This window comes from Tursiops truncatus, chromosome 18 (genome assembly GCF_011762595.2).
Source record: "Tursiops truncatus isolate mTurTru1 chromosome 18, mTurTru1.mat.Y, whole genome shotgun sequence".
In the NCBI taxonomy this organism is placed as follows: Eukaryota; Metazoa; Chordata; class Mammalia; order Artiodactyla; family Delphinidae; genus Tursiops; species Tursiops truncatus.
Window position 1 is genome coordinate 59,598,571 of NC_047051.1, and position 15,209 is coordinate 59,613,779.

Here is a 15,209-nt window from a genome sequence, read left to right on the forward strand (position 1 = left end):
TTGTAAATAATGCTGCAGTGAAAATGAGGGTGCAGAAATCTTTTTGAGTTAGTATACTCATTTTCTTTGGAAAAATACCCAGGAATGGAATTGCTGGATCATATAGTAGTTCTGTTTAATTTTTGAGGAAACTCCATAGTTTCCTCATGTTTTTCCATAGTGGCTTCACTAAATTATATTTCCAACAAAAGTGCACAAGGGTTCCCTTTTCTCCACTAACTTGCCAACTTTTGTTATTTCTTGGGTTTTTTCATAATATCCATTCTAACAGGTGTGAAGTGATAGCTCCCTGATTTGCATTTCTTGATGATTAATGATGCTAAGCATCTTTTCATGTACCTGCTGGCCATCTGTATGTCATCTTTGGAAAAAATGTCTATTCAGATCTTCTGCCCATTTTTAAATTAGTTATTTTTGTTGTTATTGAGTTGTATGAGTTCTTTAATATATATGATTTGCAAATACTCTCTCCCACTTGGTAGGTTGACTTTCATTTTGTTGATGATTTCTTTTGCTGTGCAGATGCTTTTTACTTTGATGTAGTCCTATTTGTTTATTTTGCTTTTGTTGTCTTTGCTTTTGGTGTCAAATCCAAAAAATCATCTCCAAGACTGATGTCAAGGAGCTTACTGCTTATGTTTTCTTCTAGTTTTGTGGTTTCAGGTCTTATGTTCAAGTCTTTAATTCATTTTGAGTAGACTTTTGTGTATGGTGTAAGATAGTGGTCTGGTTTCATTATTTTGCATGTGGCTGTCCAGTTTTCCCAATACCACTTATTTGAAGAGTCTGACCTTTCCCTATTGTGTATTTTTTACTTCTTTGTCATAAATTAATTGGCCATATGGACATGGATTTATTTCTGGGCTATCTGTCATCTAGTTTGACATCAGGGAGCATGATGCTTTCAACTTTGTTCTTCTTTCTCAAGTTTGCTTTGGCTATTTGGGATCTTTTGTGGCTCCATTCCAATTTTAGAATTGTTTATTTTATTTATGTGAAAAATTATATTGGAATTTGATAGGGATTGCACTGAATATGCACATTACTTTGCATAGTGTAAACATTTTCCAATATTAATTCTTCCAATGCATAACCCACAGAATGTTGTTCCATTTATTTCTGTCTTCTTGAATTTATTTCATTAATGTCTTATAGTTTTCAGTGTACAGATATTTCATCTCCTTGGTAAAATTTATCCTCAGTCATTTTGTTCTTTTGGATGCAATTATAAATGGGATTTTTTTCTTCACTTCTCTTTCTGAGAGCTTATTATTATTGTATAGAAATGGAACAGATTTTGTATATTTATTTTGTATCCTGCAAATTCACTAAATTCATTGATTAGTTCTAACAGTTTTTTGATGGAGTCCTTAGGGCTTTCTATACATAATATCATGTCCTCTGCAAATAGTGACAGTTTCACTTCTTCCCTTCCAATTGGAATGCCTTTTATTTCTTTTTACTGACTAATTGCTCTGGCTAGGACTTTCAGTACTATGTTCAATAAAAGTGATGAGTGTGGTCATCCTTTTCTTGTTTCCTGTCTTAGAGGAAAAGCATTCAGATTTTCACTGATGAATATGATGTTAGCTGTTGGTTTGCCATCTATGGCCTTTATTAGGTTGAAATGTGTTCCTTCTATACCCACTTAGAATTTTTATCATAAATAGATGTTGAATTTTGTTAAATGTCTTTTCTGCATTTATTGAGATGATCATATAATTTTTAATTATTTTGTTAATGTAATGTATCACATTGATCTGTGGATGTAGTACCATCCTTGGATCCCTGGAATAAGTCCCACTTGATCATGGTGTGTAAGCCTTTAAGGTATTGTTAAATTTAGTTTACTAATATTTTATTGAGGATTTGTGCATCTATGTTCATCAGGGCTATTGGCCTGTAATTTTCTTGTGGTGTCCTTGTGTGATTTTAATATCAGGGTAATGCTGGCCTTGTGAAATGAGTTTGGAAGTGTTCCCTCCCCTTCTATTTTTTATAAGTATTTGAGAAGGATTGGTATTAATTCTTCTTCAAATATTTGGTAGAATTCATCAATAAAGCTGTCTAGTCCTGGACTTTTGTTGGGAGGTTTTTGATTACTGATTCAAATCCTTACCAGTAATCAGTCTGTTCTAATTTTCTATTTCTTCATGATTCAGTCTTGGTAGGTTGTATGTTTCTAAGAATTTATCCATTCCTTTTAGGTTGTCCATGGGAATCTTAACTAAAGTTACAGTGGATAAATTATTGTGAAAAAGAGTGAAATGAGACACAGAAGCAACTAATAATAGTCATTATTACCTTATTCAAATACCCATGCACTGTCTTGATTTTCCCCCTTTTCATATTTTCTATGTTATCTCTATTCATTTATCTAATATGACAAATAGCATAATTTTCTCTTTAGCAGTTAATGCATCCTGAACATTATTGCACACCTTAAGCACCTAACAGTTTTTTTAATACACACTGATCACTTAAAAAATGGTTACTTATGAAATCTATAACTCTTTTCTCAAATAATGTGTCGGAGATTTTTGAAATATCTGAAACTCTGAGAAATTATTGAATCCCTACTGGCGCATATTAGGTGTCTTATAACTACTTGTTGAATAAATAAAATGTATGAATGAAGAAAGAATAAGAGCATACACTTACATAATTGTACCATGTGCATAATTGTACCATGTACATGTTTTACATATTTTACATATTATTTAATATTTATAACCTTATGATATAGGTAAATGATCGTCTTATTACAGGTGAAACAAACTGAGTGCCACGTTGTTAGTAAATCACAAAACCAATAATGACACCCAGGCACCCTGACACAAGTCATTTCTATCAACCACTATGCTGTGAATGAATTTAGCTCAATAAAGGAATAATTGGAGCTACAGTTTTTTACGATATGTATCATTTTTCTATGAAATCTTTAGCTCAAATAAGTTTTACTATTTTATGTCACATTGTGACTCCTTAATGGAATTTTGATAAAATGAACATTAACAGTAAATGCTGGACTCTCTCACTGAGTCATACATGAGTTTATAAACGTATAGTATATGTAATTTTCTTAATTTTAAGGATCCTATATTATGAGATACTATCTGAACAATGCAAGTTAAAGTCTGCTTGCCAGTGTCAACACTAGCAGCATACAGAGTAAAGAAAAAACAACAATTGGGATATTGCATTATTATGAATGCAATTTCGTCAGCATCTTTTAAATGTACCTAACCAAAGATTGACAGTAAATTTAATGAGCAGTCTGTTCCTATGCTGAATGTGCGTGATGCTATTATATGAAATGGAAACAACTGGAAATGTGTCAGAAATGCACTTTACAACATTAGTTGAAAATGCCATTGATTGATCAGTGTCACACTGTTTGACCCCCAAAACTACCTCTGCAGTTTGGAAAACAAATGACATGTGAAGGAAAGTTTCAAGCAAAAATCCACATTTAAAAAAAAAACTCAGCTATTCTTTCATAGAAAAAATGTCAGTGCCTCTTTGAAGCAATATGCCAATAAAATGTCTCCAGTCACATAAACAAAAGCAAGTGACAAATTATGTTGCCTTATCTTTTGGCTATGCCAGGCATCCATTTGGTCAACCACTGCATACATTGTTTTACTCCTACAGCTGTAAATTGTAGGAGTAAATCTGCTGTACTACTTTCTTCTAAATGCACCTAATTTAATGGATATTTATAGAGAAATTATTTCAGCTTACCTGACTACTGAAATGTGAGGTAGAAACAGTAGTGTCATTTAATGCTTTCCAGAATGCCATCCCAGACTGTGGGTAGGAAGCAGCATCTCATGAATTGAAGTTTACCCTGACTGGATCCCAAACGCGATCCCCTTCAGTTTTCCTTTTTCACATAAACAAGTGCTATTTGATAGGTCTGACTGATTAAATTTAGTAAAATGAGCCATCACAGCAGCCAGAAGCAGAGAATCAAATTGTGATCATTTGGTGAAACGAGAATTGGCAAACTCATAAGTTTTAGCTTTTAACTTTGCTTAAATCGCCCATACCCACTCAGCGAGGATGAGTGAGGACAGAAGTGCTAGTTGAGCCAAAAGAACATTAAGAAGACTAACAGGGCAAAGGTGGCAAAGTTTTCCTAAAGCATGAAGAGTGTTAATTAGCTGATTTGTAGAGGAAACTAAAGGAGTTTATCTTGTTATGATCAGCCAGGACATGATCTAGTTACTACCCAAGAGTGAAGATTATTCATTTCAAAGAAAAAACACAGAAAAAGATAGGAGGATTTGATGTATTATTAAATGTTGCAAATTAACTGGAAGGCATTAATTTGAAATTCTAAACTTTTATTATTTTTAAACATGTAAAATAGTAGTATCCAAGAGTTTACATTCAAAATCAGTAGTTCCCTCTCCCTCCATAACTTTGTCAAGTCTCCAGAGGCAACTACCTTTGACCTTATCTTTTATTAGTTATTCTGATAGTAATGGCCAGAATTCAAAAAGACATGCATATATGCTCTTTCATAACGTATTGGCTTTTTCCATTGTCTTCAACTCTCGCCGTGAAAGATGAGGGTACAACACATCTTTTCTGCCACTTCCCCTATTTCTCCTCACACCCACTTGATCAAAATTTTAAATCACTTTTAGTACTTCAATTGATTATTTTGTAAATGGGAATGATACACATTCTCTATTTCTTGTTTAATCGTCTTTAAACATTCTCTCTTAATTACTGACTGGGTATGAATATTATCATCCCTCTAATTGCTCCATATCTCTTCCCCACTCCTCACTTCCTTTTCAACATCTGCAGCTCCCTATACTTTTATATTATCAGGGTGAGTACTTTTTTCTTTAAAAATATATGTATTTAGTACTTTGTCCACAGATAATTTCTGAAGGTTGAAAACAAGCTTTTACATCAATCTGACTATAAATATTTTTCACGCCAAAAATACACAGCAGAGGTAAAAAGCATTCCCTTCTTTATTAGCATCTCTAAGGTCCAATGTCAGGGCAAGAATAACACTCACAGAGGAATGTTCCTAACATCAAGGACAAATTCTATTTTCTTATATTCTATTAATTGTTCCAAATAATGACACATTTTACTTTGCTTCATATGTAGACCTTGATTATTACTTGTGTTTGGTTTGTTGTTTTGTGTTGTTTTCTTTTTCCTCAATTTTCTAATTTTCAATTCTTGTGGTGAGAAAAGAGAGAATTCCTTCAATATATCACTTAGTATCTATCTTCCAGCAATTTTTTTGTGTTCAATTACTTGACTGTTCACTAGCTAATGTCTTGTTTGGATAATCATTCTGGAGCCACTGATATATTCAGTCCTAGTATGACTACTTTCAGTGTTCTATAGATTGAATATTTGTGCACCACCCGCCCCCCAATTCATATGCTGAAAGCTGTTCCCCCAGTGTGATAGCAGTTGGAAGTGGGGACTTTAGGAGTTGATTAGGTCCACCCTCATGAATGGGGTTAGTGCCTCTTATAAAAGATATCCCAGAGAGCTCCCTTGCCCTTTCTGCCAGGTAAGGTTAAAAGATAGCCATCAGCTTCCCTGGTGGCACAGTGGTTGAGAGTCCGCCTGCCGATGCAGGGGACACGGGTTCGTGCCCCGGTCCGGGAAGATCCCACATGCCGCGGAGCAGCTGGGCCGGTGAGCCATGGCCGTTGAGCCTGCGCGTCCGGAGCCTGTGCTCCGCAAACGGGAGAGGCCACAACAGTGAGAGGCCCACATACCGCAAAAAAAAAAAAAAAAAAGATAGCCATCAGTAAATCAGGAGTGGGCTGTCACCAGACCTGGAATCTGCTGGTGCCTTGATCTTGGATTCCCCAGACTCCAGACCTGTGAGAAATACTTTATGTTTGTTTATAAGCCACCAGTCTATGGTATGCTGTTGCAGCTGTTCAAACAGTCTAGACGCAGGCCCTGCTGTGGAACCATCATCCTAGGGTTTAGTTTAGTCATGGCCGCTGTTTCTGCAGTTCCACAGCCTATTTTCCCATTGTTTTTTACCTCTGTACTGAGCAACTGCCTCTGAAATGGTGTGTGGAGGACAGTTGTTTAAGATGCTATCATTTATAAAAAATGTATTTATCTTGAATGTATAATTGGGCGGTTTGTCTCAGTGTAGAATTCCAGGTTGAATATCATTTTCCCTTAGAAATTTGAGGTTATTCTTCCCTTCTATAATCTAAAGTTGATAAAAATACAGGCCTTATCCTTCCTTTTTTGGAGCCGACCTGCTTTTCCTCTTCATTCTTGAAGTTTTTGAGAACTTCTCCTCATTCCTAGTGCATTGTAAATTCAGAAAGTAAACCTATACATGGGCCTTTAATCATTTATTGGATCTGGCAAGTTTTCTTTTTCTCTAATTTCTCCTCTTTTTTAATTCTAATTAATTGAAGTATAACAGACATATAGAGCAGTATATAAACCTATAGATTATTCAATGAATGGTCCCAAAGTGAACATATTTCTCATATCTTGACCATCCATGTCAAAAAATAAAAGATTATAAAAAGAAGATTTTCTTACACTGACTCCTAGTTACACTTCCCATCCCATACAACGTAACTCTTATTCTAATTACTAAATATGTAAACACATTCTACCTTTTTTTTCTAACTTTTATGAATGGAGTCATACTAATATATATACTTATATGTCTGGATTTTTTATCCAACATTAGCTTTATGAGATCAAACCATGTTTTTGAATGTAGTGGTGGTTCCTTTGTGGATTATTTTATTTTAGTCATACTGATACATATTAGAATATCTCATTGTCATGTTGATTTGCATTTTTCCCATTATTAATGCTTGGTTAGAATTTCAAGCTTATTGAATACTTGGATGCCAGCTTTTGGTGATTTCTTGCTCAAGGCTTTTGTCAGTTTTCTACTAGGTCGTCTGCCTTTTTCATACTGATGCATAGCAATTCCTTATATATCTGTTGCAAATATATTCTTCTCTTTAGCTTTTTTCTTTTCCACTCCTTTAATGAGGCCACTTAACAGAATTCTTTAATTTTAATATTATCCAACTTACTGTTTTCCTTTATATTTAAGGGCTTTTGTGTCCTGTTTATCTAGCCCAAATTTATAAGATATTTTTTACTATATTCTAAAAGCTTTAATGTTATGCTTTTCATATTTTAGACCTACAATCAACATGAAATGGATTTTTGTGTACAGTGAGATAAAGGTCAAGTTTCATTTCTTCCATGAAAAGATCCAATTCATCCAGAACCTTTTATTGAAGAGAACATCTCTCCTTTAATATTATGCAGTAAAATTCTTGTCATAAATCAAGTACTCACATATGTGTGGGTCTATTCTGTTACACTGGTCTCTTTGCTGTCCTTTGTGCCAGTTTCATCCTGTATTAAATCAAGTAGCTTTAGAATATTTCTTGATTTCTGAGAGACTAAATCTTTACACAGTGTTATTTTTCAAGAGTTGTCTTGGATATACTTTTCCCTTTGAATTTTGACGAACATGATTAGAATGATTTTGTCAAAATCCATTATAAAACCCTCTGGGATTTTAAATCACATTGCATTAAGACCATAAATTAATTTGGAGAAATTTGCTCTCTTTACAATTTTGAATCTTTCGATATTTGAACATGGTGTATTCCTCCACTGATTTAAGTCTTCCTTAAGGCTCCTAATAACATTGTATGGCTTTTGGAAAGGATTTCCAAATATTTTCTTAGATTTGGTCTTAATGCATTTGATGACTTTCTGTGATACAGAAAATATATTTAAATTTTATTTTCTAGGTTACAACTTCAAGACATAATGGAGACCTGATTTACCATTCCCAACTTTAACAACTAGGGAATTGGACAAAATATCTGAAACAAGGATTTCAGATACTGAAACAAAGCAGGACTGAGATCCCTTAGAGAAGGAATACAATAATGTGAACCCTAAAATTACCTCAGCTTGGCGACAATGTTTGAGACAATGTAGGGATGCAGTACCCCACCAGAGTCTTGTAATGTTGCTGAGTTGAGGAGACTGAGATAGGAATTTAAGGAGGCCAAGGTAGCTAGAACTTATAGGGCAGAATTCTAAGGGGAAGGGAGCAGTATAGAGATTCCAGAGATTTACACAAAGGACCCCTTGAATTATTAAGTCCTGCTCTGGGTATGCATAACAAGAAATTACCTAAGACTAGAGAAAGAACCATTAGAAATAAGTAGGCCAGTTTCTGAAGCTCACGCAGGACTGAAATAATTTGTGTCCTACCAGCTAGAGTGGAAAGACCCATAAGGTATAAGATACTGAATAGAATTCTAAGAAGGGTATCACCTTAGTAGGGGCCTAAATTAGCACTACAGTAAAGGAAGTAAACTGAAAACTATTCAGCCCTTGCTCTTGCTAAGTTTCATAAATTTGGAAAGGATTGGAAATACTTATGAAGAAATAAACATAGATCATCATGTCTTAAGGTTGGCAGGTACCTTTTGAGTAGTCCAATATTCAGATCTTCCTCGACTTATGATTGGGTTATGCCCCCAATAAACTCATTGTAAGTTGAGATCATCATTAAGTCAAAAATGCATTTAATACACCTAACCTACCAAACATTTTAGCTTAGCCTAGCCTACCTTAAACATGCTCAGTGCACTCACATTAGCCTACAGTTTGGTAAAATCATCCACCACAAAGCCTATTTTATAATAAAGTATTGAATAGCACTTGTAATTTATTGAATACTGTGCTGGAAGTGAAAAACAGAATGGTTGTCTGGGTACAGAATGGTTGTCAGTTTATTGGCTGTATACCCTCGTGCTCATGTGGCTGACTGGGAGCTGCGCTTCTGCCACTGCCCAGCATCATGAGAGAATCATACTACATATTACTGGCCCGGGAAAAAATAAAAATTCAAAGTATGGTTTCTACTGAATGCATAATGCTTTCACACCATCAGAAAGTCAAAATATTCTAAATTCAGCCATCATAAGTCAGGGACATCTGGACTCACATTGCAAATGAGGAGTTAAAGTCTCTAAGGTGAAAAGTGACTTGGTTGTTGGCATAATGTGCAAATAAAAAATAAATGCAAAGGGAGATTGAAAGGTATATTTAAAAATAAAACACTTTGTATTAGTCTCTAGCTTTCAAAACCACATTAATTTATGTTTGGAATATTAAAAAGCGACAGGTATCTTCAATAGCTAATCGAAACAAAAGAACATATAGAATAAAAATACTCAAATGCAGTTACAAGGGAAAATTGAAACTTAAAAGCAAATTATTTTTAAATAGATATGGGTCAAGATACTGCCAAAAGAGAAAACAGTGTTAAAATAAGAGCAATGCAATATACAAAAGAATAAATGTCATAAAAATATTGTCTTTTTAACTTACACTACTTTTAAACTATTTTTTAAAGTTATTCTAACTCATAAAATTCTTTTGATTTCAATTTAATTTAAAAAATTTTATAAAGTATATCTTTCAAGTTATGGAATTATTTCAAACTTTAAAAAACACCCTTGTACTTAATCTCTGGATAATTCATGAACTCAGTTATAAATTTGTAAAGGTTTATAACAGAATATTAACTAGGAGCTCTCTAGGACCATTGTAAATAATTGTCTGATGGCAGCTGTTTCCCAGCATACATAATAAACACACACGAACTGGAGAGTCAACATTCTAATCTATAACAACTGATACAATAATCACTACAAACCTATATGGGGAATGAAAGAGATTATGGTTGCCTTTTAAAGCTTCCACTCTACAATACCCTACTTTCAACCTCATATCTTAAAAGCAGCATAAAGATCAATAAGCATAGATATATCAATGCTTCTTTGAGTTCTTCCAAATATCCCTTCCTGACATTGCTTCCAAATGTATGTCCGATTTGTTCCAGCTGGGCACCTGTTCTGACTTGATTGGCACCTAAAATAATTTTGCATTTAAGGTTTTGAAGTGTTCTTTGCTTTCTTTAACTTTGACTCTTGGGCTCAGACTCAACACAAGGTTCTTTTTACTGTTAAAAATGTAATGTTTATCCTCAGAAAACAATTTTTAGACTCAGAAAATGGGTTTATACCCTTTGTATCAATACCATTTGTAACCCTCTTTAATTATTGATATATTATGAATATTTTATATGTCAATATACTTATTACTGCAATAAACATTAGGAATTCTTCTGTGTGTTTTACATATATAACCTAATTCAATCCTCACAGCAATCTTCTTGCTTCCTATTTCACTGAGAAAATTGAAACCTTCAGCAGAGAACTTCACAGGTTTCTACCAACAAATTGGCCCCATCTATCAGCATTTGTCCCTCGTTTTTTTCCCCCATCTATTGCCAGAGATGATCTTACCAAACTTCTATTCTAGACCCAGCCTCTCTACAGGAGTACTAGATCCCATTATGTCATCACCTCAACAATGCTCTTCTCTTGCTTCTAAATCATGTATCTATATTTTTTACTCTCTACTGAATTATTCTTACTGAATGGGCTATTTGATCCATTTCTAATGAGCTTGATCAAGACCCTACTTCCCCTCCTGCCTCTTCATTTCTTTCTTCTTTTTGCAGCAAAACTCGTCAAAAGTTTTGTTGTTCCAATTCCTCTCCTCCTGGGCTCTCTTAACTCACCTCAGTTAAGCAGGAAGCCACGAAACTGCTCTCATCCAAGTTGCCAATGGTTACCTGTTGCTAATCTAAGTCAGTTTTCAATCCTCATCTTACTTGATATATAAGAAGAAGTTCATCAGATCCAGTTGATCTCTCTCTCGCTCTCCCCCCACCCCTTTCTTAATTTATCTTTCAGTACCCCACAATTCCCTGTTTCTTTTTTACTTATTGGTTGGTGCATTGCAGTCTCCTTTACTGGTTTCATCTTTTATCCTCTAGCACTTAATGTGCTGATACTTCAAAACTCAGTCCTTGTTTTCTTTATACTCTCTCTCTCAGGAAAAATATTCATTTTCATAGTTTCAAATACTTCCCAAAATTTACCTCTAACTTTTCCATGATGTCCAGATTAAATACATAATTGCCTATTCAAAATTTCAATTGGATGCTTAATAATCATCTCAGATTCAACATGTGTGAAAATGATCCTCTTTACTTGCTTTCTCCCTTCACACCCCCTCCTTCCTTCTGTCTTCCCCATCTCAGTTGATGGCAAATCCACCTTCCAGTTGCATAGGTCAAAAAATATTGGAGTCATCTTCAACTCTCGTTTTTCTATTATCTAAATTTAACGTCATCCAATTCTTTTGTCTTTACCTCTAAAACATATCCAGAATACAAAAACTTCTTAACATCACCATTGCTGCCTTCCTGGGTCAAAGTCTGTCCTCATTTCTAACCTGAATTGCTGCAATACTATAGCCTCAAAACAACAACAAAAAAACCTGCTTCTGTCCTTGTCCTATACAATCTATTTCCATGCCATTATCCAAAGTAATTTCATTTTCTTAAAGCTTTATTGAGATATATGTAATATACAAAAAACTGCATATATTTAATATAAAATTTGATGAGTTTGACATATGCATACACCCATGAAAGCATCACCACAATCAAGGTGGTGGGAAAGTAAAATGGTACAACCGCTATGGAAAACAGTACAAGGTTCCCCCACACACATTAAAACTAGAACTATCATATGATCCAGCAATCCCACTTCTGGCTACCTCTTCAAAAGAATAGAAATCAGTATTTGAAGCGATATCTACACTCCCATGTTCATCCATTGCAGCATTATTCACAATAGCAAAGATACGGAAACAATCCAAATGTCCATCAACAGACAAATAGATTAAAAAAAAGTGTGTTATATTTATACAATTATTCAGCCTTAAAAATGAAGGAAATCCTGCCATTTGCAACAACATGGATGGACCTGGAAGACATTATGCAAAGTGAAATAAGTCTCAGACAGACACTGCATGATTCTACTTATATGAGGTATTTAAAATAGTCAAACTTAAGGAGAAATTCTTTTAAAACCCAAGTTGAATGATGTCTTTCCTCTGTGTAAAAATCTGTGCTGTGTTTGTCTCATAGTAATGGTCACAGTTCTCCACAAGGCCATCAAGGCCCATCATTATCCAGGCCGCTTACCATCTCTTCAAGGGCTTCTCTCCACCCAATTGCTCCAGTCACATGGACCACCCTCCTTTTCCTACAACACATCATGCATGGTCTGCTTGCAGGGCCTTTGCTCTGCTATTCCCTCCACATAGGACACTCCCTCTGCAGGTATCTTCTAGGCTAAATCTCTCACCTTCAATCTTTGCTTAAATTTCACCTTTTAAATCAGGTTTACCCAGACCATGCTTCCTAATTCTGCAAACAAGCCCCTACTCCTACCCCAGCATTCATGAACTCTGTGTACTTACCATCTAAAATAGTAAATAATTCACTTATTTGTAACTATGCTTCTTGTTTGACATCTCCCCAAAAATAAATTTCACAATTGGTGTATTTTGTGGTCTATTACATTCACTGATACATCCCAAGTGCCTAATTTACATTTTGCAACATAATAGACATGAAATATATTTGACAAATGACTAAATATTAATGGGCATCTATACATTTTTAAATCTGAATTCTGTGTTCTTTTAGTAATATTTTTTCATTATTACTATTTTTATTTAAAATGCTCTTAATTTCTAAGGATACTATTTTACATATTAAGTTCTATCTGGAGTTTATTTTGATATAAAAAATGAGTAAGATCTTTTATACTAGGTAGCCAATTGTTTCTATACCATTTGTTAAGTAATTCATTCTTTCCCCATCCTGGAAGCCAAGTGAAGAAAGTATAAGGAGAAGGCAAAATCAACTGGGCGTAAAGCTATATAGGGTGAGAACGTGATGGCTGCTAACAACTGGCTTTAGCAACTTATTTATACATAGACTGTATGTGTGCCTTGTGTCTATTTCTAGACTTTTTATATCATTCCCTTATACAGTTTATTCCCACCCAGAAGCTTGAGTGATTCTTTTAAAACATAATGTCATTTCTTTGCTCAAAAACCTGCTCCTACATTTCTCTCACGGTAAAAGCCACATGTGTGTCTGTTCTTTTGCTAGTAATTTATCTTTAAAATGGTTAATTTTATAATTTTATATAGGTAAATCTCAAAATCTATTGTTTTTACACATAGTTTCAAAGATTATTTTGTCAACCCACTTTTAACTTTTAATTAACGTACATCAATGAATTTTCCATGAGGTCTAAGAAAAGCCTCGAAGGATGAGCTGGCTTGAATAGAATATGTTGACACCTAGTGGGTTAGGTTGGATGATAGATCACAGGTCGCCATCATCCACTTTTCATCAGATCGGTGGCTGTGACCTGGCCACACCTACCACACAGTGAAAATCCCACTCATCTGGAGGAGAAAATAAGAGAAGTGAAGCCGGAACTAATATTGTGACTCCCAGGAGAAGGCAGGCATGTTGTGCCTAGTGATTCCAAGTCCCTTCCTTTCAAAGGGAGTGTGACCTAACCCCCCAGCTCACTGCATCACTCCCAGCCCAGGTTGGCTTATTTCTATAGGCATAGGTCTAGGAAAAACTGGTTGATCATGAATCCTGTGAAACAGGCTACCCTGACATCGTGGTAGAACCCCAATACTGATGACTTTAGGTATCTTCTAAAGCAGTGGTCAGTAAGCATCTTTTTGGTAAAGAGCCAGTGAGTAAATACTGCAGGCTTTACAGACTTCATACAGTCTCTCTCCAATCTCCTTCCCCTCCTCCTCTTTCTTCAGCTTCTTTTTTTTACTCTTTAAAAATGAAAAAACCCACAGGCCTTACAAAAAATAGGCTAGAAGCTGGGTTTGGTCCACAGGCTATATTTGGCAGCTCCTGATGGAAAGGGAGATGTCTGTCTTATTTAAATTTTTATCAAGCTTTTTTCTCTGCTATTACCTTATCTAGAGAGTACCTTAAACATGTAGCTTATATTTCAACTGAACCTCAAGAAATAAATTCTTTACTCTCTCAAGGATTCTTCAGATTCCCGGGTGTGGCAGCCATGAAGCTACGCCACTCAGGTCACATGCTGTGGGGAGCACACTTAACTGACCGACCTTCAGGAAGCCCTCTGTATCCATGGCTTCATTCATGCTGAGGCCACATCTCCCTCAGGCTGTTTTCAGTCAGTGAGTGAGCATGGCAGAGATACTAAGAAAGCCTACAACTGCAAGACATGGGTATTCCCATGATGGGTGACTTGGGGTCAGAGTCCCCATTAGCCTGGCTTAACTTTTCTTAGTAATATACTGTAGTCTGAGACTCCTCCCACCCAATCCTTTTTCTCAGCCCCTTTATTTCCACAGGTGTCAGACTTGCATGGTGACCAAAAGACTCTCCCTGTGCCTCCTTTTATCTCTCATCGGTGTTTCTTCCAATTAAACCTCTTAGTCATCTAATTCCACTTGGTATCTCTCTGAGGACCCAGCCTAACACCGGGTGATTCCACCTCTGAGAAGCAAATGGCCTCCATGCTGTTTCTCCTCTTCACCCGTTAAAAGATATTGGCTAGGGCTGCCATGACAAAGTACCACAAACTAGGCAGCTTAAACAACAGAAATGTATTGTACCACAGCTCTAGAGATTGAAAGTCCAAGATCAAGTTGTCTGCAGGATTGGTTCCTTTTAGAGGACTTGTGGTAAAAATCTGTTCCATGTCTCTCTCCTAGTTTCTGTGATTTGCTGGCAATCTTGGGTGTTCCTTCCTGTGTCTTCACATCATCTTCCCTCTGTACATGTCTCTCTCTTCACATGGCACTCTTTTTATAAGGACACCTGTCATATTGAATTAGAGGCCCACTCTACCCCAGTAGGACTTTATTTTAATTAATTATATCTGCAGTGACACTATTTCCAAATGAGGTTACATTCTGAGGTACTGGTGGTTAGGATTTCAACATATAAATTTTAGGGGGACACAGTTCAACCCAAAACACCAAACATGACACTTAACCTCCTCCTCAGGGACCACATGATCAAAACAAATAAAAAATTACCTCTCATAAAACAGTAGTGAAGATTTGAGGGTGATTATAATGTTCATCACAAAGCAAAATGTAAGAATGCTTATTTGGTATTCTTACAGGACATTTCAGCCAACCACCACTAAGCGACAGGTTGCCTCAGTAAACAATCACCTACT